This window comes from Pogona vitticeps, chromosome 2 (assembly GCF_051106095.1).
Source record: "Pogona vitticeps strain Pit_001003342236 chromosome 2, PviZW2.1, whole genome shotgun sequence".
NCBI lineage: Eukaryota > Metazoa > Chordata > Lepidosauria > Squamata > Agamidae > Pogona > Pogona vitticeps.
In genome coordinates, this window is record NC_135784.1 from 8,376,311 (window position 1) to 8,400,563 (window position 24,253).

A 24,253-nucleotide genomic window follows, 5' to 3' on the forward strand; every position below is an offset into this window, starting at 1 on the left:
TGAGCACAGTTTTAGCTGCAGTACAGCGTTTTAACCACTGCGCCACGAGGCAACATTTTAGGCATTAAAAGAAGTTTATTCTCCAAATCCCACAAGGTGCTAGTTCCTCTCTATTCAGCGTTGGTTAGGCCTCCTCTTGAGTTCCGTGTTTCTGAACACCACACTTCAAGAAAAGTACTGACAAATTGGACCAAATTCAGAGGAGGGCAACCAGGATGATCAGAGGGCTGGAAACCAAGCCGTGGGAAGAGAGACGGAAAGAACTGGGCATGTTTAGCATTGAGAAAAGAAGGCTGAGGGGACATATGAGCAGGACTAACCTGGGGGTGCAGAATGTTGTGGAAAAATATATAAAGGAGGTTGCAAGACACCGAGATAAGTTGTTGAAAATATACTTCATCTAAGTCTCTTAGGGAAAAGGTATACGGGAATTCCTAATAAAGAAACATAACATCTAAAACATATTACACACCATATAATTGAGCAAAATAAACAACAGCAGTCAAGGTAACGCCGATAAGTAGGCAAACTCAAAAGGTTCTACCTTGCTTTTAGTTTCGCACTGTCCGAGGGAAGGTGTGGAAATAGAGGGTGAAACAGACTACATTTATAAGGCTAATTAATTACAGGGAACACATGAGGTTCCTTTCAAGGTTATCCATTAAAGAAAAAGACATGTTACATATTGAATATTACAACACAGAAAACCCTGGCCAGAGGAAAACGGCTACCCATCACGTCCCCAAGTCCTGTTCCCTCCAGCGAAGCCACCCCGATCAGAGCCATGAACACCGAGGCCCCACCCAGGAAAGGCCTTTCAACAGAATAGGGAGATTTCCAACAACAGGTTTCTCTAAAAAAGGTCTTCACTGACCAAGGATCTCACTTTTATGAGCTGGACCTTGGAACCGATGTGGAAATTGTAAGGGGCGAAGCCACCAAAGGTTTCCATTTGTAATCCCCACACAAATGGGCAAGTGGAAAGGTTTAACCGGACATTGAAGGGAACATCTTTACACCTGTGGAGGAACAGATTGGGGGGGGGGGGGAACCACCAAGAACAATCCTTATTTTTTTTAAAAAAATTATAAAATACCACACATTTCTTGCCACTTCTTGCTTGCCCCCTTTCTGGTTTCCTCTAGAAGATTCCGAGAGGACCAGCGCAGGAGCTGTTTTACCGAATTTGTGTGAATTCAGAGAGGTCCACTTCAAGAACCATGGTTACAGGTAACTAACCTGTCTTTTTTGTACTATAACTGAGACTGAGTACTATACTATAGGCTGAGGTTTCCCCCACAGCCTGGGATCGGGGCCCCAGTGATCCGGGCGCAAAGCTCTGCCTCCTTTCCTTGGCTGTGTTTCCCCCCCCCCTTCCTTCCAGATCACTCCCTTGCCTGCCCACAAGTTTAGGAGACCGAGGCACCTCATCCATGATGGATGCAGGGGAAGAGGGATCTCTGGAGAGAGGGGGGCTGGTGCTCTCAGGAGCATCTGTTGGGGGTACGGGGAGCGACAGGAAGGGGGGCTAAGAAGGGCCCCGGGCCTAATCCACCACAGAGCTCCTCTGAGGTTCTTTATGTAACTTCCTCTAGGAGCAAGGCAAGAGGGAAGGGTTGAGCTGAGGAGGATTTCAAATTAAAATAATAATACTCTGCACATGTTCAGAGAGACAGCATAGTAGATAACGAAATGAGGGAATCTTGCAATCTGGGCTCGAAGCTGCACTTGGCCCGGGAAACTCACCGTTCGTCTGCGTCCTTCTGGGGCCTTTTTTTGGGAAACCGGAGGTCTCTTCCCCCCCTCCCCCCTAGGAGTCGCTTCACAGGCTACGAAACGAAGCAGAGAGAACCGAACCAAAGGGAAGGGAAGAGGACGGAGGTTTCACATCCGCTCAGTCCTCTGCGGGGTGGTGGTGGAGAAGAACAGGCCGGGTCCAGCCATCGAGAGCAGCTACGGGAGACCCTGCCCTGCTTTCCTCTCCGGATAAAAAACAAAGGCTTTTCCAGCAATGCCACCAGGAAGACCCTCCCCCCCTCCGACACAGAGAGAAACGCAGAGAGAGAGAGAGAGAGAGAGAGAGGGAGGAAAGCCCTCCACCCACCCATCCCAAATCCCTTCCTGTAGTGGATCCCCAGCGTGGGATCTGGTCGGCCCTTTCCTCTCCTGGATCCAGAGCCATGGAACCAAGTGCTTCATAATGGGAAAGGGGATCCAGAAGAGGCTCAGGAGGGCAGGCCAGGCATGGGGTTGGGAGGGAGGGAGCCCCGTCACAGCCAGTTCAAACACCCTCTCCATCCCCACAGCACCATTTCTTTTGTGAAAAGTCCCTCTTTTCCAGCCCCCTCCCTCCCTCCCTGCACAGACCCACACACACACACACACACCCACGCCTGGACAGGGGGCTTTAAAGTAACTTTTCCAAACCTAGGCAAAAGGGGGGGATGAGGTGCGGGTGTTGTACGGAGGAGGTAGGAATTGGGGGGGGGGGACTAAAAGAGCACAGGGGGAAAGAGGTCCCTTTTTTCTCCCCCCCCGCCACTCCCCCCAATGCAGCCTGCAGGATCTGGGGGACGAGGGGGAGGCTCCTAGCAGGAGAGCCGAGGAGCAGCCACAGACTCGGGGGGGCGGATCGGGACCCCTCCCAGACTTCCCATCTGTCCCCCCTCAAAATTTAGCCTCCCCTCCAGGAGGAAGAGGATCGGGAGGAAAACAAAATAAGCGCCTCCCCTCCCCCCTTTGCAAGGCCTTCGCGCCTTCTAGACCGAGCGGGAGGAGGGGCCCAATCCGGGGTGGGTGGGGTTTTTGTTTGTTCCCCCCCCCCCCTCGTATCCCGGTCCTGCATCCCCCATCGCTCACCTCCTGGCAGCTCCTCTGGCGGGAAACTCGCGAGGAAGCCCCTCCAGTCCCCCTTGCAAAGCCGCCTTTTTCTGGGGGGGGGGAATCCTAGAGGTGGGGGGGCAGGAGGAGGCCGGACTCCCACCTTCCCACCACCGGTTCCGCCTCGAACCCCCCTTTGAGAGCTCTCAGTTTTTCCTGTTTTCCAGAACGGAGAGGGGCGTGGCGGGAGGAAGAGGGAGGAGCGGAAAGGGCGGAGCCTCAAGGTTGGGGACCACTGTAACGTGAGACGGATTCCTAGAGAGGAGGTCTCTTAGATTAGAGACGTTCTGGTTGCTTGAACAGAGAGGATTCCTAGAGAGTGAGCATCCCAGACAAGAAAGAGATCAGAGAGACGTGGATTCCTAGAGGCGACTGGAAGGAGGGGGCGAGGAGTGGAAGGGGCGGAGCCTCAACGCAGGGGGGAGGTGAAGATAGGCAAGGGGAGGACTACATGGGGGGTCAGAGATCCTCCTTATTCTTCCCCCTCCAGCAGGGTCGGCCAAGCATTTCAGCCCCCCCCCGGTCCGGAAAAAAAAAGCAGGGAGCGTCTCCGGTGGATCCCCTTTCCCAGTAACTCAAGCCCTTTGGGGGGAGAAGCCCTCTAGCACCCCCCCCCCGCGGTTAGTGGCCCTCCTGGAGCAGAGCCCCTCCCCCATGGCCAGGACCATCATCCTCCTCGCGGAGGGAAAGCGTGCCCGGGATCAATCCATGGTGGGGAGTGGGGTGGAGGGGACGTCGCGTCCGAGGGCAATGAAGGAGGGCCCCCAGGCAAGGAGGGTCTTGGTCTCTGCAAGTTTGAAACATTGCAACAAGCCTTCCTCCTTGCAGAAGGGGTCGCAACTCACAAACACACACAGAGAGACACACACACACCCATCCCGCATCCCACCCCCTACCCCCCCCCCCCGCCGTTGTATTCTTCGAGCAGATCAGAGCCCGGGAAGAGTGGAGGCCAAAACGGGCAACAGCGAGGGGGGGGTCTTTCTGCCCACCGCCACAGAGGCAGAAGAAGGGAAAACCCCCCCCTCTTCCCCCCCCCTCGCAACATTGTGAAAGGAACTCGATCCACTGGGGGGGCGGGGGCCTGAGTTCATGCCTGGCTTTGCAGTGACCACGCCGGGAGAGGCTCTCTGGCCTCCCCTGGTGGCCAGCTCTGGCATAGCGGCTTGGAGGCCTTTCCACAGAGGCCAAGAATTGGCAGATGGGATGGAGAAAAAGACACCACAAAACCCCAAAAAACAAGATTTTTCCCGCCATGGCACCAGAAAGCACCCCTCACACACACACACACACACACACACACACACACACAAAGGGAGAGAGGGTTTAAATCCCTCCACCCACTCACCCCACCCCCTTCCTGCACCGGATCCACAACCTGGAATCTGGTCCGGAGGGAGATCTGGTGGGTCCTTTCCTCTTCCTGGATCCAGAGCCACTGAACGAAGTGCTTCTTATCAGGGAGGGGGATCCAGAAGGGGCTCAGGATGCCAGGCCAGGCATGGGGTTGGGAGGGAGGGAGCCCCGTCGCAGCCCCCTCTCTCCCTCCCTGCACCCCCCAGGAAAGGGGGTTCCAAACCTGTGCAAAACGGGGGGGGGGCTGTTTGAGGCTGGGGGCAGTGCCTAGACCAGTGGTTCTTAACCTTTTTGAAAGAAACGCCCCCTTGAGCCATTGAGGAAGTTATCATCGCCCCCCTCCCCGAGGTGATGATATCTTTCTTTCTTTCTTTCTTTCTTTCTTTCTTTCTTTCTTTCTTTCTTTCTTTCTTTCTTTCTTTCTTTATTTATTTATTTATTTATTTATTTATTTATTTATGACACTTAAATCCAATGACAAAATTCAATTCCAACAAAATTCAATTCCAAGAAAATGAAATGCCCCCCAAAAGTAACATTTTATATTTAGTTGCAAGTGAATTTTAAGACGCAAAAAGAAATATAAAAAGGGTATAAAACAAACCGCAATGCAGGAACTAAAAATTTCAAGACGAAAACTCTGAAACTAAATTAAGATTGGAGGAAAATATATATTCATGCAGACTGTAAAAAGGCTGCAGCCATCTTCACAGGTTTGGCTTGCTCCAGCGCCCCCCTACCGCCCCCCTTCTGCTCCAGCGCCCCCACGCCGCCCCTTTTCGTTCTACCGCCCCCCTGAAAAATGAAATCGCCCCCTGGGGGGCATTATCGCCCACGTTAAGAACCACTGGCCTAGACGAAGGAAAAATTGGGGGAGGCTTTTATTGCTTTGTTTCTTAAAAGTATCTCTGCAACCCCTTAGAAAAACCTCTTGGGTTTTCCTCTTTTCCAGAACGGAAAGAAGGGCGGGAGGGGAGGGGGGGAGGAGCAGAAGGGTCGGAGCCTCAAATGGGGCAGAAACGGGAGAGGGGAGACCCACGTGGGGAGGGGGGAAGAGCCTCTTTATTCCTGATCCTCAGGGCCAGTATTAGGAGAAGGTATAATATCTGGAATATTTTTTTCCTTTGGCTAAAAAGAATAAAATGTTATATTAGGAAGACCTGTCTAGTTTTCAGATGGATAAAATAATCTATTTTTTATAATTGCTCTTCTGCTGCCCTTACAAAATTATTCCTCATATTCAGCCGTTCTTGTCTATATTGGTAGGATAACTTGATGTTCCTATATACCTTTAATTTATTTTTCACTTCTAGAGGGCCTGGCATGCTCTGGTCCAGTGGTTCTTAACGTGGGCGATAATGCCCCCCAGGGGGCGATTTCATTTTTCAGGGGGGTGGTAAAAAGAAAAGGGGCGGTGTGGGGGCACTGGAGCAAGCCAAACCTGTGAAGATGGCTGCAGCCTTTTTACAGTGTGCATGAATATATATTTTCCTCCAATCTTAATTTAGTTTCAGAGTTTTTGTTTCAAATTTTTAGTTCCTGCATTGCAGTTTGTATTTATGCCCTTTTTATATTTCTTTTTGTGTCTTAAAATTCACTTATAACTAAATCATTAAATGTTACTTTTTGGGGGCATTTCATTTTCTTGGAATTGAATTTTGTTTTCAGGGGTCATTGGATTTAAGTGTCTTAAATAAATAAATAAATAAATAAATAAATAAATAAATAAATAAATAAATAAATAAATAAATAAATAAATAAATAAATAAGATATCAGTGCGGGGAGGGGGGGCGATGATAACTTCCTCAATAGCTCAAGGGGGCGTTTCTTTCAAAAAGGTTAAGAACCATTGGTCCATGGGGTCACAACTAAATGACTAAACAACAACAAAGTATCAATTTATCATTTCTTCTTTTTTTTCTCCTCTATTACAATACTGTACAAAATAAATTTTTATTTATTCCAGTATATTTGTAGATCCTTTATTTCCCCAGTTTCTTCCAAATGAGCTTTTAAACGATGCTTAACATTAGATGGGTCCTCTATTGTTAACAAAGCAGAATCAGCAGATCAGTTAATCACAGACCTAACCCTTTGGCCGCCATCCTGTATTTCACTAATTAAGAAACTGAGTTGCCTCTCCTGATAACTTTCAGCAATAATTCTATAACCAAATCAAGTGATAACAGGGAAAAAGTGGGTATCCTTACCTTGTAGACGCCTTACCGACTTCTTGTTTACTCAGGATTGCTGCTTCTACAGCAAAAATTGCCACTTTTTGAGGTAAATGGGGGGGGGTTCCCCTTGCAGTAAATAAATCAAATTCCTCTCATCAGCCCAAACCCCCAAATGCTCCAGATATGTGGGGAAATCCCCAGGGAACCGCCACTGGGGCCAGCCCAGCAGGAGTTGCATTAAAACCAGGGAAAGATCTCTGATAAAATGAAGACAGACTGCAATCTTTAGTTATGAAGCATATCACCGGTGAAGAAGATGTCTGCCTATAAAATGTCTACCTTCTCCGGAAGCATGTCTTTTTATTAAGTACCATCATTAGCATTTTTAGTATAAAGCTAAGATTTTGGCCAAAGAGGCGTCGAGTAATAATCTGTTTTAGGACATTCCACACATGCGCAGAGAGAAAATCATAGAACAATGCTTGATTATGCTAAGCACCACTGGTGTATCCCTTAATAGCCACAAATTGGAACTTTAGACTAAAACTTCCCACTAAAAACTTCCCACACAGATAGGGTGTGACATAAAGTTTTCTGATGTTACCATTTAACTGGCAAGGTAATAGATAATGTGCCAGATCTTCAACTTTTGCTGTCCCACAAATACACCATCTCTCCAGCACGGGAATGCCCTGATATTGGCCTTGTAGCATTTTTGTCTCCATTAGCTCAAAACAGAGGTGGGTAAACACCTCACAAAGATCTTTTTACATAGGAAAGAGCATGTATTTTTCTACCAGAAAAATGGTTTTAGCGCTCACTAGCCATTTCATACATTGCACATCCTCTGGCAGGAAAACTCGCGAGGAAATCACTTCTCCCCACCGCCCGCAAAGCAGACAGCCTTCCCCGGGAATCCTAGAGGTGAGAGGGGGGCAGGAGGAGGCCGGACTCCCAGCTGCCCACCTCCGCTTCTGCCTCGACCCGCCCCCAGGAGCGGCTCCTCTTCTTCTCCCCTTTGAGATCTCCTGGTTTCTCCTGTTTTCCAGCATAGAAAGAAGGGGGGGTGAGGAACGGAAGGGGCGGAGCCTCAAACGGGGGGAGGTGCACACACAGGAGAGGGGAGGACCAGGTGCGGGGTGGGGGGCGAGAGTCTCCTTATTCTTCCCCCACAAACAGGGTCTGTCAAGCATTACAGCCCCCCCCCCAAGGAAAGAAAGCAGGGAGTGTCCCATGGGGGTGGGAGCCCTTTTCCAGGCAGCTCAAGCCCTTTGTGGGTGAAGACCTCCAGTGGCCACTATCTTCAATGTACGTTGAATCCATTATGATCGACCTCAACATGGAGAAGATTTTTGTTCTCGTTTTTTCTCTACCATATCTACACTTCGGCAGGAAAAGATGCTTTCCAAATTCCAATCCATCTCGTGTCGAGGCCCATTATGATCGAGCACGACCAGTCCCGGCTTCGAACTGACTATCTGCCAATTCTGGGCATAAGCTCGGATCTCACTCCTTTAACGAATCCCCATCCAATATGATGTGATCCATTATCATCCTCTGTCATCTTCATTTGCACAGCTCACTTCTCGGTTCACCGCATCCCGTCGATTGGGAATGTAGGAACCGCCTTTTCCAGACCCGGCCATCACTTAGCTGAGCATTTATACTAACTATGCTGAGGTTAATAAAGGATGATTGCACCAAGCCACTTCCTATTAAAGATCTAGGAAGAACGTATCACAGGTACAAGGTACGAAGAAATGATATAGAAATTTTGGGATGACACCAGTCCCATTTCTATCATTGTAGAACAAATTTATCCCAAACAAGAAATGATTTCCCTGAACCCTACTAATAAGAATATGGAAACAGTGATGTCTTAGTGGCCAGGACCAGCGGCCTACCCATGGAGAGAAAGCGAGCATGGGATCGATCCGCGGGGGGGGGGGAACATGGCGTCCGAGGAGAAGGCAGGACCCCCACACACACACACCTCAGGTGAGGAAGGGGGAGGCAGAAGGTCATGCTCTCTGGACACTGAAGCATTGCAACAAGCCTTCCTACTTGCAGAAGGGGTCACAACTCACACACACACAGAGAGAGACACAAACAAAGAAAAACAACAACATGCAGAGCCAGCGCCCTTCCTGGAGAAAGCTAGCCCCTCCTCCCCACCCCATGTGCACCCTCTTGTCAGAAACGGGGTGGGGGTGGGCTGAGGCTGAAAGAGAAGTCGGGGGTGTTTGTTGGAGGGGTTTTGCTGCTCCCACATCCCCCCTCCCCCCGGCTGTTGTTTTCTTTAAGCAGAGTGCCCTACACCAGAGCACAGGTTGCTGTCCTCTGAAGATGCCGGCCACAGAGACTGGTGAAACGTCAGGAAGAACAACCTTCAAAACATGGCCAAAGAGCCCGAAAAACCCAGAACAACCATTAGATCCCGGCCGGGAAAGCCTTCACGAATACAGATCCATAAAACCCCAGAAAACAAGGCTTTTCCCACCACGGCACCAGAAAGCCCTCCTTCAACACACGCACGCACAAGATAAATCTATACCTAAATATTCAAATGATTTGCATATCCTAAAATCATATTTCTCAGCAAACCTTTCTTGTTCAGATTTATTATGATTAAACATTAGTTCAGATTTTTGCCAGTTTACACATAATCCAGTTATTTTCAAAAAAAAAAAAAAAAACATGAATGACACCAAAACACAAAGCAAAAGGTCTGTGCAAGGAACAATATTATTTGAAAGCTATCAAGAACTGGTTGGGGCACACAACCAGAAAGACCGAGACACACAGCCATTGTCCTGTGCTTCCAGTAGGCCAGCCCAGCGTGATATAGTTCCTACAGACATAGCCCTCCATGGGCAAAATCCTGCTGGCGTTGCTTTGTGCGGCATAACCTGTGCCAGGCACCGGAATTATAAAGCTTCCTATCATCTTCCTTTCAGGCCTTTTTGCCTGGGGAAGAACTCAGAAGTATTGGAAGAGGAAGCGGGGAAGCCTTTAAGAGTAAAACATTGCCTCCAGAGGTGCTGATCCTACGAGCAACTTTTTTTTTTAACTATTAAAGGCTCCATCCCAATCCTGACATCTCAAGGCTCCCAAAGGTTTAGGAATCCTCAACACTTGAAAGAAGAGGATAATAAGCTTTTAATTGTTTTGAATTAAATGCTTTGGGGGCTTGATCAGCATTATGTTGGTGCAAAGTTACATAACAGTATTTTCTCCTATGAAAGCTACAGAATCGTTGCTGGATCCCTGAAACCAACCCTTGTTGATAAAACCTCTTACCTAGCAGGTGTTGCATCAGAGTGACTCAAAGCCTCTGCTTCAAAAGGTGCCCCCACTCTTTGGCTCTTCCCCTTCCCCTTCCCCTCCCTGATTAAAATCAAGGAAATGTTCTTCACGACCTCTGTGACTCCTGTAGAAATAGCAGAGGATGCCAGGACTATAATGAGGAAAGAAAGAACGATTCAACACTTAACAGAACCTCAGGAAACGTCTAGCTCTGTCACACAGAGAACTGGGTTGCCTGAAAGTCTCTTATAACCGGATACAGAACAGAGTGGGAAGAAGAAACCAAGTGAATCTAAGATAAAAGAGGGCTTTTGCGCCAACATTCATAGAGGAGCCGGTGGCCCCTTCACACCTCTGTTAGCATCCTCTATGCCCCTCTACGTGTATTTATGAAAGATTTAATGCTAGCCACCTCAGATCTTCTCGATGTTGGCTGTTAATGGCGAGGGGGGGGGAACAATATGATAAATCTCTTAATTGCTTTGTGGTGCTTCTGGCCCAAGCAAAGAGAGATCTGGGGTTTTCAGTCCTGCTTCCAGAGAGAGGCCTGTTATGTTTTCAGCCCGCCGTCCTCTCTGATGAAGTCTGCATTCCCAGAGCCACTGACCTGGAATTCAAGGCTACTGAACTCAGCGGAGCTGACTTCTGAGGCACCAAGAACAAGATGATACTGTGAATTTCCTCAGAATTTCCAGGAAAAGGAGGAACATGTTAGAACTGTGTGTCACACAACTCTATACTGCTGCCGTGGTCAAAATCAATCACAACCACTTCTGGAAAAAGAAAGCATTGCAGAGACAACAGAACATCCCGCCGCCCCCTTTTCTCTCTCTTTCTCTCCTGGGGGAGGAATTTTAAATTCAGCGGCTACTAAAACCGAACCGCCTTCCTGAGGCGAGAGGTTCCGGCCGCCTTCTCAACTGCGCACGCCCCACCCCGATTGGCTAACCCGCGCCCCCTCTGTGGGGAGGAGGAGCGCATGCGCGGGTGGGAGAGCGAGCCGAGCAGCCAGGAAGAGGATTTCGAGCGTGCGCAGAGACGAGCCGTGGGTGGGCTTGGAGGGCAGTTAGTCCGTCTGTCGACGGGAGAGAAAGGGGGGGGAAAACGGGGGTTCTTGGCCAGCCAGCCTTCCAGAGGGGATGGCCTTCCCTCCGGAGACAGGTGACGTAAAGGAGGATAAGGCGCGAGCTCTCATCGGGTCTCCCTCGTCTTCTGGGCGGAAACAAAACCTCTCTCCTGCGCATCGCCGGGTTGCCAGGCAACTCCTTCACAGGAAGGAGGGACGTAAAGGGAGCAGCCCTGGAGGGCTTCCACCTAGCAACGGGTGACGCGCAAGAGGAGCGACTTCTCATTGGGTCGCCATTGTTCTTCTCTGGGCAGAGCCGGAGGAGGAGGAGGAGCGCCCACCCCCGTCATTAAAAAGGGCCAAGGGCTGGATGAAGAGGGGAGAGTGTGTGTGTGGGGAAATGACAAGTAGAGCTCCCCCATGCCCTGTGTGGACTCCAAGGCAGGGAGGAGGGTAGGGCTCCCTGGGGAGAAAAAGTGGGGCTGAGGACCAAGGAGGTCCCCTGAGAGGCTGAAGGGGGGGGACCCTCCCTCCCTTTCTCGGGAAATTGGCCTGAAATCACAAGGAAAGCCAGGCCATCAACTTCGGGGCTCCACAGGGCTCCTGGTCAGTTTCTCCCAGAGGGACTTCACAGAATGCAGCATTCGCGCCCCACCCCCATGGAAATGAAAATAGCCCCCTTGAAGAAACTTCCCTCTTTCTCCAGTCGGGACTATCCATTGGGGTCACGCCATGCAACCCTCCACCCATCCACTCACCCCAACCCCCTTCCTGCACCGGATCCCCAGCCTGGGATCGGGTCAGGAGGGGGATTTGGTGGGCCCTTCCCTCTCCTCGATCCAGAGACACTGAACCAAGGGCTTCTTAAGGGGGAGGGGGGATCCAGAAGGGGCTCAGGAGGGCAGGGCAAGCATTGGGGTTGAGAGGGAGGGAGCCCCTTCACAGCCAGTTGAAACCCCCTCTTCTCCCTCAAAGCCCCATTTCTGCGACCCCCTCCTGTCTCCCCTTTGCAGCCCCCCCTTCCCTCCCTCCCTGCACCCCCTAGGAAAGGGGGCCTTAAAGTAACTTTTCCGAACCTGGACAAAACGGGGGGGGGGGTTTGAGGCGGGGGTGGTGGTTCCTAGACGAAAGAGAAATTGGGGGGAGGCTCCTTTTTGCTTTGTTTCTTTAAAGTATCCCTGCAACCCCTTGGCCCCCCCCCTCCTGTCCCGGTCCTTCAGCCCCCACCCCCGATTACTCACCTCCTGGCTAGTCCTCTGGCGGGAAAACTCGCAATGAAAATAGCCCTTCCCCCCAGCAAAACAGCCAGCCTTCCCCGGGGATCCTAGAGGGGGGGGAAGGAGGAGGTCGCACCCCGGCTTCCCACCTCAGGTTCCCCTTCGACGCAGCACCCTATCCCCCCCCCCCCTTTGAGAGCTCTTGGTTTTTCCTCTTTTCCAGAATGGAAAGAAAGGGGGGAAGGAGCGGAAGGGGCGGAGACTCAAATGGGGCAGAAACGGGGGGAGGGGAGACCCACGTGGGGTGTGCGAGAGCCTCTTTATTCCTGCCCGTCATCACCAATATTAGGGGAAGATATAATATCTGGAAGAAATCTATTTTTCGTTGGCTGAAGAATAAAATGTTACATTAGGAAACCCGTAGCTGGTATAATTTCCGCAGCTGAAGGAAGGTGCCCCTGTCCACCGAGTCCACCTGGGCTTCCACTGGGGTCCAGGAGCACCCCCAAGCTGTGGACCCTGTCCCTTAGGGGGAGTGTAACCCCATTCAGGGCGGGGAAATGGCCCTCCAGCCTGTCCGGTGAAGCACCCACTAACAGCACTTCCGTCTTGTCTGGATTGAGTTTCAATTTATTAACCCTCATCCAGTCCATTATCAGGTCCAGACACGAGTTCAGCACAGAAACTGCCTCACCTGGATTGGTGGAAAATGAGAGGTAGAGCTGAGTATCGTCAGCATATTGCTGACTCCTCAGCCCAAACCTCCTGATGACCTCTCCCAGCAGTTTCATGTAGATGTTGAACAGCATGGGGGACAGTATTGAGCCCTGAGGAACCCCATGACATAACTGCCATGGGGCAGAGCAACTGTCCCCCAGCACCACCCTCTGGACACGATCAGCCAGGAAGGAGCGGAACCACCGTAAAACGGTGCCCCAAACTCCCAACCCAGCCAGCCTATCCAGAAGGACACCATGGTCGATGGTGTTGAAAGCCGCTGAGAGGTCCAGGAGTATCAACAGGGTCACACTCCCCCTGTCTTTCTCCTGGCAAAGGTCATCGTACAGGGCGACCAAGGCAGTCTCTGTACCAAAACCCGGCCTGAAACCCGATTGAAATGGATCCAGAAAATCCAGAAATTTTAAAACTGTTCCCTGCCTCCCCCCCTTTCCTGAACTTTTCTTGACCTAAGAAAAAAGAAAAAATATCCCCCTCTTGTGGCAGAAGGCAGAATAGCAGCTTCCCATTAGTTTCTATGGTCAGAAAAGAGCAGATACAGTGGGGTCTCGACTTACGAACGACCCTACTTGCGAACAATTCAACTTACGAACCTGCCCTATAGGGGGAATAAGGACTCGACATACGAACTTCCCTCGAGTTATGAACAGGATAAAAACTGCCCCCTCCCTCCTCTCCCTGCCTATCAGCTGATTGGCTGGCTCTGAAAAGGCTTGGGGAGGCTTACTCAGCACCTAAAAAGCCTGCCTGTGTGTCTTTGTGCTGAAAAAATCAGCAGAACATGCATTAAAATTGGCTTCGTTGAAAAAAAAGATTTCTAAAGTGCTTTGCAAACTGTTCCCTGCCTTCCTCGTTTCCTGAACCTAAGGGAAAAAAAGAAAAATATCCCCCTCTAGTGGCAGAAGGCGGAATAGCAGCTTCCCATTAGTTTCTATGGACGGAAAAGAGGAGATACAGATTAAATGGTTTTCAATGCATTCCTATGGGAAATGCAGATTCGACCTAAGAACTTTTCGACCTAAGAATCACTTTCCAATACAGATTAAGTTCGTAAGTTGAGACCCCACTGTAATAGAATGATTTCAATACAAAGCCAAGGCAGACCTTTCAGCATCACAGTAATCCATGTTCAAGCACCAACCACCGATGCTGAAGAGGCTGAAATGGACCAATTCTATGAAGATTTACATCACCTTCTAGAAATAAAGTAGGGAGTCAAGAGATAAAAGGAATAACAGGTAATTTTGGCCTTTGGAATTTAAAACGAAGCAGGGCAAAGGCTAATAGAGTTTTGTCTAGAGAACAAGCCCATCTAGGAGATGGAACACTCCGATTTCAAACCTCCACTGCCTTGGGGCTATATTCACTGATGGAAAAGGCTGCAGGAGTTAACCCTGAGGAAAAATCCGGAGCCGGAGTCCCAAAGGTAGTTCATGTCGTTCTGTCAACTCCTGCGACGTCGCTAGAACCAGTCGTACTGGCTCTTTCCTTTGCATTGGACTATTTCAGTGATGTGGAGAGGGGGGATTTGCTGCTTAGGTAACAGCCTGTCCTCCATATTATTTTACCAAGGCTTCGTGCTCTGGAGAGGACACTCCAGCTCCGCCATACAGAGGACATTACCATAGTCTCTCGAGACTGAAAGATGCCTAATCTAAAGCTGGTAATCACAAACACTCTTTTCCAACAACACAAGAGGCGACTCGACACATGACATCACCAGGTGGGCAATACTGAAACCAGATTGATCATGTTCTTTGCAGCAAAGATGGAGAAGCTGTAGACAGACAGCAAAAACAACACCTGGAGCTGATTGTGGCTCTGATCATCAGCTTCTTATAGCAAAATTCAAGCTTAAACTGAAGAAAGAAGGAAAACCAATGGGATAGTCAGGTATAATCGAAAACAAACCCTTTATGAATACACAACTGAATTGAAGAACAGAGTTGAGGAATTAGATTTGGTGAACAGAGGACTTACAAATAGCAGAGAAGTGAAGGGAAACAAATTTTAAAAGAGATAGGGGAAGTTACAGAAAACTGAATGTGGACTTCCAAAGAATATCAAGGAGAGACAAGAGGGCCTTCTTAAATGAACAATGCAAAGATATAGAGGAAAAGAATGGAAAGGGAAAAACCAGAGATCTCTTCAAGAAAATTGGAGATACAGTGATGCCTTGCAAGATGATTGCCTCATGGGACGATCGCTGATGTGCTTCGCAAGACAATGTTTTCTATGGACAATTTTCGCAATAAAATGTTTTTTCCATTGGAATACGGTAAATAGAATTCAATGCATTCCTATGGGGAACCGCATTTTGCAAGACGATGTATTAAAAGAACATTTTGTGCAAAGATGGTCATGATAAAGGACAAAAATGGTAGGGACTTAACAGAAGCAGAAGACATCAAGAAGAGGTGGCAAGAATACACAGAGGAATTATATAAGAAAGATTTGGATGCTCCGGACAACCCAGATAGTGACGTTGCAGACCTTGAGCCAGACATCCTGGAGAGTGAAGTCAAGTGGGCCTTAGAAAGCATGGCTAACAACAAGCCCAGTGGAGGTGATGACATTCGAGTTTAACTATTTAAAATCCTAAAAGATGACTCTGTTAAGCCACTACAATCAATATGCCAGCAAGTTTGGAAAACTCAGCAGTGGCCAGAAGATTGGAAAAGGTCACTGTACATCCCAATCCCAAAGAAGGGCAGTACCAAAGAATGCTCCAAATACTGTACAATTGCACTCATTTCACAAGCTAGCAAGGTTCTCCTCAAAATCCTACAAGGTAGGCTTCAGCAGTATGTGGGCTGAGAACTCCCAGAAGTACAAATCAAATCAAAACAATCAAGTACATTTATTTTCATTGTAAGTATATACATAGTATACCTATACAATGAAATTCACACTGACACCCAGAGACCAGATCCGCATGGACACCCATAAAAAGTTGGATTTCAAAGGGACAGAGGAACTAGAAATCAAACTGCTTACATGCTCTGGATTATAGAGAAAGACAGAGAGTTCCAGAAAAGCATCTACTTCTGCTTCATTGACTACATAAAAGCCTTTGACTGTGTGGACCACAGCAAACTATGGCAGAATACATCGTAAGAAAAGCCAGACTGAAAGAATCCCAAGGTGGAATTAAGATTGCCGGAAGAAACATCAACAACCTTCGATATGCAGATGACACCACTCTGATGGCAGAAAGTGAGGAGAAAATAAAGAACCTCTTAATACAGGTGAAAGAGGAGAGTGCAAAAAATGTCTGAAGCTCAACATCCAAAAAGCTAAGATCATAGCCACTGGTCCCATCACCTCCTGGCAAATAGAAGGGGAAGATATGGTGGCAGTGAAAGTTTACTTTCTTGGGCTCCGTGATCACTGCAGATGATGACAGCGGCCACAAAATTAAAAGACACCTGCTTCTTGGGAGGAAACCTAGACAGCATCTTAAAAAGCAAAGACATCACCTTGATAACAAAGGTCCTCATAGTCAAAGCTATGTTTTTCCCTGTCGTGATGTATGGAAGTGAGAGCTGGACTATAAAGAAGGCTGACTGCCAAAGAATTGATGCTTTTGAATTGTGGTGCTGGAGGAGGTTCTTGAGAGTCCGTTGAACTGCAAGGAGAACAAACCTATCCATTTTGAAGGAAATCAACCCGGAATGCACACTGGAAGGACAGATCCGGAAGCTGAGGCTCCAATACTTTGGCCATCTCATGAAAGAAGACTCCCTGGAAAAGACCCTGATGTTGGAGAAGTGTGAGGGCAAGAGAAGGGGAGGACAGAGGATGAGATGGTTGGACAGTGTCATCGAAGTGACCAACATGAATTTGACCCAACTCTGGGAGATAGTGGAAGACAGGAGGGCCTGGCGTGCTCTGGTCCATGGGGTCACAAAGAGTTGGAAATGACGTAACTACTAACAACAACAAAGTCACAGAAATACACCTCATAAGGTGGTATGAAAAATTGTTTGCAACCCGTGGCCCCCTTCAAATGTGTCAGTGTCCCCCCCCCAGGCCGTATGGCCCCTACTGAGAATGACTGGACTAGAAGACACAGAAGACTTAGGCACAGAAAATCACTGAGAGGGAGCAGTGGTGAGCCACTCCTTGACAATTTCTAAAACCTTGAAAATGCTGCTAGGGTTGCCATAAGTTGGAAGTGACCTGATGGCACACAACAGCAAGAACAACGGAAAGAACAGACCACAGGGACATCCAGGTCCTTTTATTAGCTTCGGACTAGCAAGATAGTATTGCATCGAAATAGTATGCTGTCATAGAATCCTAGAAAAGTGAAGTTGGAAGGAGCCTATGAGGCCATCCAGTTCAACCCCGTGCTCAACCCAGGAAGACTATCAGAGCATCTCTGCCAGGTGATGATCCCTGTTTCTCTTTAATGCCTCCAGGGTCGGAGCACTCACCAACCCCCTCCAGGACATAATACAACTTGGGGAAGGATCTGAACTGGAGATAACATCTCCTCGACTTCTCCATCATTTTTATGGGGCTGTTGCGACCCGTAAGGGATCAAAGTGCCAAGAATCGGAGTATGCCTGTGATTGCAGAGGGTGAGAATGAAGATGACGACCATCCAAGTGGCGTTGTATATGTTCAAGACATTTTTTTAAAAAAAAAGTTACCTGGAGAGATGTCATTGCCAGAAATCTCCAGCAGGAGGACCTCACGCAGAGATCTCAAGCCTCGATCCAGAAGATCCTACACTCTATTGGGGTCAATACAGGGGTCACCTCCTCAAAGGCCACTGGAAGCAGGAAGGAGAAAAGAGTCTTACCTTTTCTTGGTAAGGCTTTGGCACTGTGTGAGGGCAGGCAAGAGCTCCTCATAAGAAAGTCCCAGACCAACCCTGACACACCCACCCACAACTATGGAGAGGGCAATGTGGGGTGGGTGGGCAGGAGAAGTAAAGGAAGAAGAGGCGGAGCAAAATAGAGATATGCCCCACCCACCCTGGAGGCTCCTCCTCCTCCTGGATGCCCCCTCCCCCTGAAAGGGAATCTAAAAGGCCCCACAGCCAAGTGTGGGCAAAGGAAGGCCTGGGTGGTGGTGGGGTCACCTGGAGAGTCACTGTTTCTCCTTCCCTTTGCAAACCCCCCTCCACAAGGAAGGAAATCAAAAATGGAAAAGGGGGGTCTCTATGCAAAAGAGAAAAAAACAACCCCCCCCCAGGATGATTCCCTGCATGCTGTCACACACACACATATGCATGGAGGAGATCCCAGTGAGCTTCCTAGTACCCCCCGGGTGGAATTGTGACCCTCCCCCCCTCTCCCCCCTGTAAATCATCCCTGTAAAAACTACATATGAAAAAGACATGCTCTAATCCAATGTTTCAACTTCTTTATCATTACAGGGGCATAGTCGATTTTCATACACTCTAGTGATGGAAGGCAGATAAACCTAGCTCCTGAAAAGGCCTGCCAGTATTTTGGGATGGTAAGGTTTTCCAGGCAGTTCGCTCTTTGGTGGAATTTGAAATTTAGACCAAAGTTCACGGGTGAACGGATTTTGCAGACATTGTAAACACCTTTTCTCGGTAAGTCTTTGGGACGACAAGCTAAACCCACCTTAAAATAGCATGAGAGCCCTCCTAAAGCAGACCGTGGCTGTCTCTGGTCCAGCCAGATGCTTTTAGGAAGCCTGTAAGCATGTGATGGAGGTGGGGGGGGGGAAGGGGGAGGAAATCCCAAAAAACACGGAGAAGCCGTGGAGGAGAAGAAAGAGAGGGAGAGACTGCGCCTTTTCGACCTTCCTGGAGGGATGCCCTTTTGTGTGTGTGTGTGTTTGTGTGTGTGTCCCTTGCACAGACTGGCCAGGGGCCGCCACCTCGACCCCCCCTTTGTGCAACCAGGAAGGCTCCTTGCCATCTTTCAACTTGCCCTCCTTTCTTCTTTCCGAGAGCCGGGGCTCCTGCCTCCCGCTTCCTTCCCTCCCTCCCTGGGCGTGAGGGGGGATATGGGCCCCAGAGATCCCCCCTCTCCCCCTTTGGATCCCCCTCCGCCTCCCTCTGGAGGAGACCCAGAGGGTAAAAAATGCCTTCGCTTCCCCTGGAAAAACAGGCCCCTTTCTCTACAGCTTTAAACGAGGCGCTGAGCCAGGGAGAGGGACGGGGGGGGGAAGTCCCTGCCCCGGGCGGCTTCCACAACGGGGGTGGGGGGAGTCCCTTCCTCCTCTTCCCCCCCCTCCGGGCCAGGCTCTACCTTGAAGGGACGTTTTCAGCCTCCCGCTCCTCTTCACAAATAGGCTTTTCCCGCCATTTTGAAACCTGTTGGTGAAAATTCAGCCCCCTCTCCCCACCACACTCTCCCGGGGACTGGAGGAGGGGCGGGATACTTACCAGAAGGGTTTTCTCTCTCTCTCTCTCTCTCTCTTTCCTGAGGGAGGAATTTTTTTTTAAAATCAGCGGTTACTGACACTCGCCTAACCGCCTTCCAGAAGCGAGAGGTCCCGGCCTCCTTCTGAAGTGCGCACGCGCCACAGACCCCACCCCCCACCTCACTCCGATTGGCTGACCAACGGCCCCCCTCTATGGGAAAGAGGGGCGCATGCGCAGGAGGGAGAGTGAGATGAGCAGCCAGTGAGGGGATCTCGCGCCTGCGCAAAGATGAGCCGTGGGTGGGCTTGGAGGGCAGCCCGTCAGTCAGTCTCTCGACGGGAAGAAACAGGGTGGGGGAAACGGAGGTTTTTGCCCAGCCTTCCAGAGGGATGGGCTTCTGCCCGGAGACAGGTGACGCGTAAGGAGCAGGTGGCGGAGCGAGCTCTCATTGGGTCTCCATTGTCTTCTCCTCCCCAGCGCGTCACTGAGTTACCAGGCAACCCCCCTCATAGACGCCATAATACGGCAGGGGGACGCCCAAGGAGACCAGCCCTGGAGAGCTTCTGCCCAGCAACGGGTGACGCGTAGGAGCAGCGAATTCTCATTGGTTCTCCATTGTTTTTCCCTGGGCGGAGCCAGAGCCTCTATGGACTCCCTCTGGAAGGCTAGCTGGGCAAGAAAACTCGTTTCCCCCACCCCCAACCGCTGATTTTTAAAAACTTCCTCCCTCAGGAAAGAGAGAGGAAGAAAACAGAAGTGGGGGGTGCGCTGTTGTTTTCCGTCGGGTTCAGGGGTTCACTCATGCCCGCCTCTTATCATTGTATCGTCATGGCCACACCCTGCCTTTCTAAACTTTAGAACCTAAACAGGCAGAAGTTCAACAGGGTGCGGCTTTTCCTCTGGTCCCAACCGTCTCCTCCTTCCCCACACGTTTGAATGGGGCAAGAGAAGGACTCCCCCCCCCCAGGATGAGGCTGGGCGGGAGAGTTGTGGTAGGAAGGAGACGTGGGCCAGCCCTCCGCTTTTCGGGGGGTCACACCTCAGAGTTTGGGGGTAAAGCACCCCCCAGAAAGGAGGCCAGGAGTGGAGAGGCAACTCGCTGTCGAGAAGCACCAGTGACTCCACTCAAACTGGACCAGGTTTTTTGGGAGGGTGTCTTTCTCAATGACTCAGGCTCAACTCAGAACCCACCCAATCTTCTCCCTTTTTTCTGAGGAAAAAAAGCTTGTATTTTTAATAAGGATTCAGACTTGGGACTCAAGGACTTTGACTCAAACATTTGACTTGGACTCCTCCTTGAATGAGGCCAATCCTCCCATAAAAAGGGGGTCCCTTCTCTCCCCCCCCATCTCTGCAAAAAGACCAGGAATTATGCAAGGGGTCCTCGGCGGGGCAAAAGACAATGTGCTGGGGTTGGCGGCATAGGAAGAAGCAGGAGGTGAGGATGATTAGCCACTCAATTCTTTTTTTCAACAGGAAAAAATTGGGAAAGAAAGGAAAGAGGAGCAGAAAGGCATGACAAGCATTTACAAACAGATTCAGGCGCTTTCTAGGAAAATACTCTGCTCCATTCAAAATGGTGCCACTCATGCCAAGCTCAGGCCATGAGAGCGAAGGACACGGGCACTTCCTGGCGAGTGACGCCCAGCGTTGTATAGTCCTCCATTTTATCCATATCGAATTAGGAGACGAATTAGAATTTGTGTCTGTTTTTCCGAAGATTAGTCACATCCTGCCACTTTATGCTAATCAAAGATTGAAAGTTTTTGCTTGTTAGAAAATTCACAATGTAAGAACATTATGGCAATTAACAAAATGATCACCTGTCATTAGGGACTTCGTATGGGTTCCCCAGTATTGATTTTCAAGAGCTTCCTCAGTTCACTTCCACCTACAGATTTTTAGCAAAATAGTGCTGGGCTCCCATTTGGGCAGCTAGGTTTTCTTTTTGTCCTTGTTGATTAGGCTAGCTAATGATTTTTTAAAAAGAAACATGGTGACCCCATGATTCCAGACAGCCGTTTTCACCCTCTTCCTAAGCTTCATCTCCTACCTTACCTACCTGGACGACAAGTGTTTCCTGTGGGAAAATCCTTGAAATGAGGTTGCAGGTAAACACTTGATATGTTGCAAGCCCTTGGCAAATCCGTTCATTCATGTATTGATCAGGTGCCACTTTCAGGTCAAAAGGGTACCCTGGGCAAAAGGTCTCTGGACAGGTGGACTGAACTGGCCTAGATGTATGGCCTGTGAACTAGATTAATGACCAGCCTGTGGAATCACACTGATAAAAGTATATTCTGTAATGAGTGTGGTGTGCTCCCTTTTTTGTGAGAGAAGTTTGCAACTATTTGCTTTTCTTTCAGCTGAAAATAAATATCTATTGGATCTCCCTGCCTCTGGCTGATGGATTAATGCATTAGAGACAGGCAAAAAGCCAGGAAATAGTCTTGGCACCCTTCAGACCCGGGGGGAGGGTGGGAGGCTCTCTTTCACCTCTGAAGGACACAATCACAGATTCCTCTAAAAGAAGATCTGATTTGGATGGGAAAGCAGAAGGGCTTTCAAGCTGGTTTTCACCTGTAAGGTGTGGGAGATCCTGGCAACTGGTCAGGTAGGGGGAAGATTCGCTAGGGAGATGGGTGGGCGGCCACCTGGATGTTTTATCCCACCACCATCCCTTCACACCTTGCCAAGTGGAAGCCATGGTTCCTCCTCTTTTTCCTTCTCGTCTGTCCGTTCTACAACCCGCCCTGTCTGGTCACTCTGGGAAGAGGGATTCTTTCCCTTTTTCTTCCAGGACCTGGTGGCCTTTGAGGAAGTGGCTGTGCATTTTACGGAGGAAGAGTCGGCATGGCTGGATCTGGAAAAAAAAGATTTGCGCAAAGAAGTCACGGAGGAGATCTGCCGGATGCTGGACACTCTTGGTAAGCAATCTTTTTTCCTATAGTTGGAGAGGCTGTAACTTTTGGTAAAACAAGTGTTTTAAACATTGAGACATTTAGTTGCATCCCTTCTATTTCAACATTTCACATTGTGTGTGGGTTTGTTTTTTTTTGCAAAAATTATATGCTTTTAAGGATTAAAACACTGAGATACATTTTTCCAACTTAGCCAAAATCTTTGGCAGGAATTATTGTGTTCAGATGTAACGCATAAGATGAATGCCTTAGAATGGCTAGACTGCCATTTAACTAGCAGGAACAAGAGACTAGACAAAATGTCCTTTCTTGGAATTTTACTTCAGGTCCTCCCCTGTGGAGATGCAGAAAACAACCTTGCTCTACATTCCAGATCTTCAAATTCATGCCTTAATCTTCTTTTCTCCAGGTTAAAGACACTCCTTTCCTGGCCCCTTCCCTGTCACCCTTCCAAGAAAAGGTGAAAGACATCCATCTCTTCAGGCAGGCTTTTGACAATTACAACTGAACCCCATTTTAGCAGACAGTTTTATTCTTTTCTACGTTTTCATGTTTTCACCTATTTCATCATCATCATAATCATCATTAGGCATCCTTCAGTCTTGAAAGACTATGGTAACGTGCTCTGTCTGGAGATCTTGGAATAGCGTCTAGTGTGGCTGAGGAGGCCAATTTGAGAATGACCATCTCTTCCACACTGAAGACAAATCCAATCTGTCCCCTGTCCTGCTCCCTGATTTGGCTGTTTTTGTAACTGCCTCTTTGCCTCAGCCTGCTGAACAAGGGTCTCTTCAAATTGGGAGAGGCCGTGATGCAATGCCTGCCTCCAGGCTGAAAGCTCACTCATCTGTTGAGGTCCATTCCTAAGGCCTCCGGTTCCAGATTTTGCCTCGAGGTTAACTCCTGAAGCCTTTTCCATCAGTGGATATAGCCACAAAGCAGTGGAGGTTTGAAATCGGAGTTTTCCTTCTCCTAGATGGGCTGCCCTCCAAGGCTGACGAGCCCCACCTACCCGGCAAATTAGAATAGTTCCAGTCCATAAGATGCATGACACAACCTAATCTCACTGGCTCAACCCACACAGAGTGTCTGGTGCGTTGGGGATATTTTTTTTACTCTTAGGTCCAGGTAGAGGGGGGTTTCTCTCTCCTCTAAGCAAAATGCTTAGGGGACGCAAGCTTTAGCCGCCCCGAGTAGCCATGGTCTAGAGGGGCAGGGTAAAATCAAATAAATAAATAAAATAAATAAATAAAATTAAAACCTCTTATTTCCTAGAAGCCATGGAGAAACTGCACCTTGAATAAATCCCGTCTTTTAGTTGCCTTTTGTAATGGACAGTCCTTCATTACTTCTGATAAAATGTCCATTTCTGCTGTTTCCTTTATCATCTCCGTAAGGTCTTCTTGTTTCGGTACCACCTGACTTTTCCAATTTTTAGCATAAAGAATTCTAGCTGCGGTGACTGTGTATATAACTATACATTCCTTTGCTTTATCTATATTATCTAGTACTGTATCATACTCAATATAAACAGTTCTGGGGTTAATGTACCCTTACAAATCAATATTTGTTGTAACACAGTATGCACTCCTATCCAATATTGTTTTGCTACACTGCAATTTGTCCCATCTCTCCAAGTTGCTCTGTATGTCTTTAATCAATTTCATGTAGTTATCTTTGAATAATGTGCTCATCTTCTTTGTAATTTGAATCCCTGAATATCTAATTCTCTTTTCCTCTTGAAAGTTAGTCTTTTCTATTAACTTCTGTCATTCTTGTTCTCTCATATTTTTGACAAGTATCTTTGTTTTCCTTTACGTGAAGCAGTGGTTAAACTGTTGTACTGCAGCCGAAACTGTGCTCACAACCTGGGGTTCAATCCCAGGTAGCCGGCTCAAGGTTGACTCAGCCTTCTATCCTTCAGAGGTCGGTAAAATGAGTACCCAGCTTGCTGGGGGGGGGGCAATGTGTCGCCTGTATAATTAACTTGTAAACTGCCCAGAGAGTGCTTGAAGCACTATTGGGCGGTATATAAGCAGCATGCTTTGCTTTTTTATTCTCATTCCTGCCACTTCACCAAAGTTTTTCAATATCTCCATCAGGTCTTCTATTGAGTCCAGTGGATCTTCCATTATAATGACCAAACCATCTGTAAAAGCTGTATTTCTGTGTTTTGAGGTAGTCTTTTGCCCAACAATATATTCCAGTATTGTACACTTTATCTCAAATCATATAAGGC

At 48.7% G+C, this 24,253-nt stretch overlaps 2 protein-coding genes across 3 annotated transcripts in view; both read right to left on the minus strand.

Annotated features, from left to right (window-relative positions):
• The window catches only part of LOC140703806 (uncharacterized), a 30,710-nt gene extending 20,971 nt beyond the window's left edge, over positions 1–9,739 (minus strand). Inside the window, exon 1 of the mRNA XM_072987695.2 lies at positions 9,715–9,739. The gene's annotated coding sequence lies outside the window, so the exon portion shown is untranslated. The remainder of the gene's footprint in view (positions 1–9,714) is intronic.
• The window catches only part of LOC110070852 (uncharacterized), a 28,536-nt gene extending 9,270 nt beyond the window's left edge, over positions 1–19,266 (minus strand). The window contains exons 1-2 of one of the 2 annotated variants that reach the window (XM_078387844.1): positions 19,115–19,266; positions 17,400–17,521 (exon numbers count right to left, since the gene is read on the minus strand). The gene's annotated coding sequence lies outside the window, so the exon portion shown is untranslated. Of the gene's footprint in view, positions 1–2,859; positions 3,080–17,399; positions 17,522–19,114 lie in introns of those variants that run through there. The other variant, XM_078387843.1, reaches the window with a different exon arrangement.
• Positions 19,267–24,253: the final 4,987 nt, after the last annotated feature.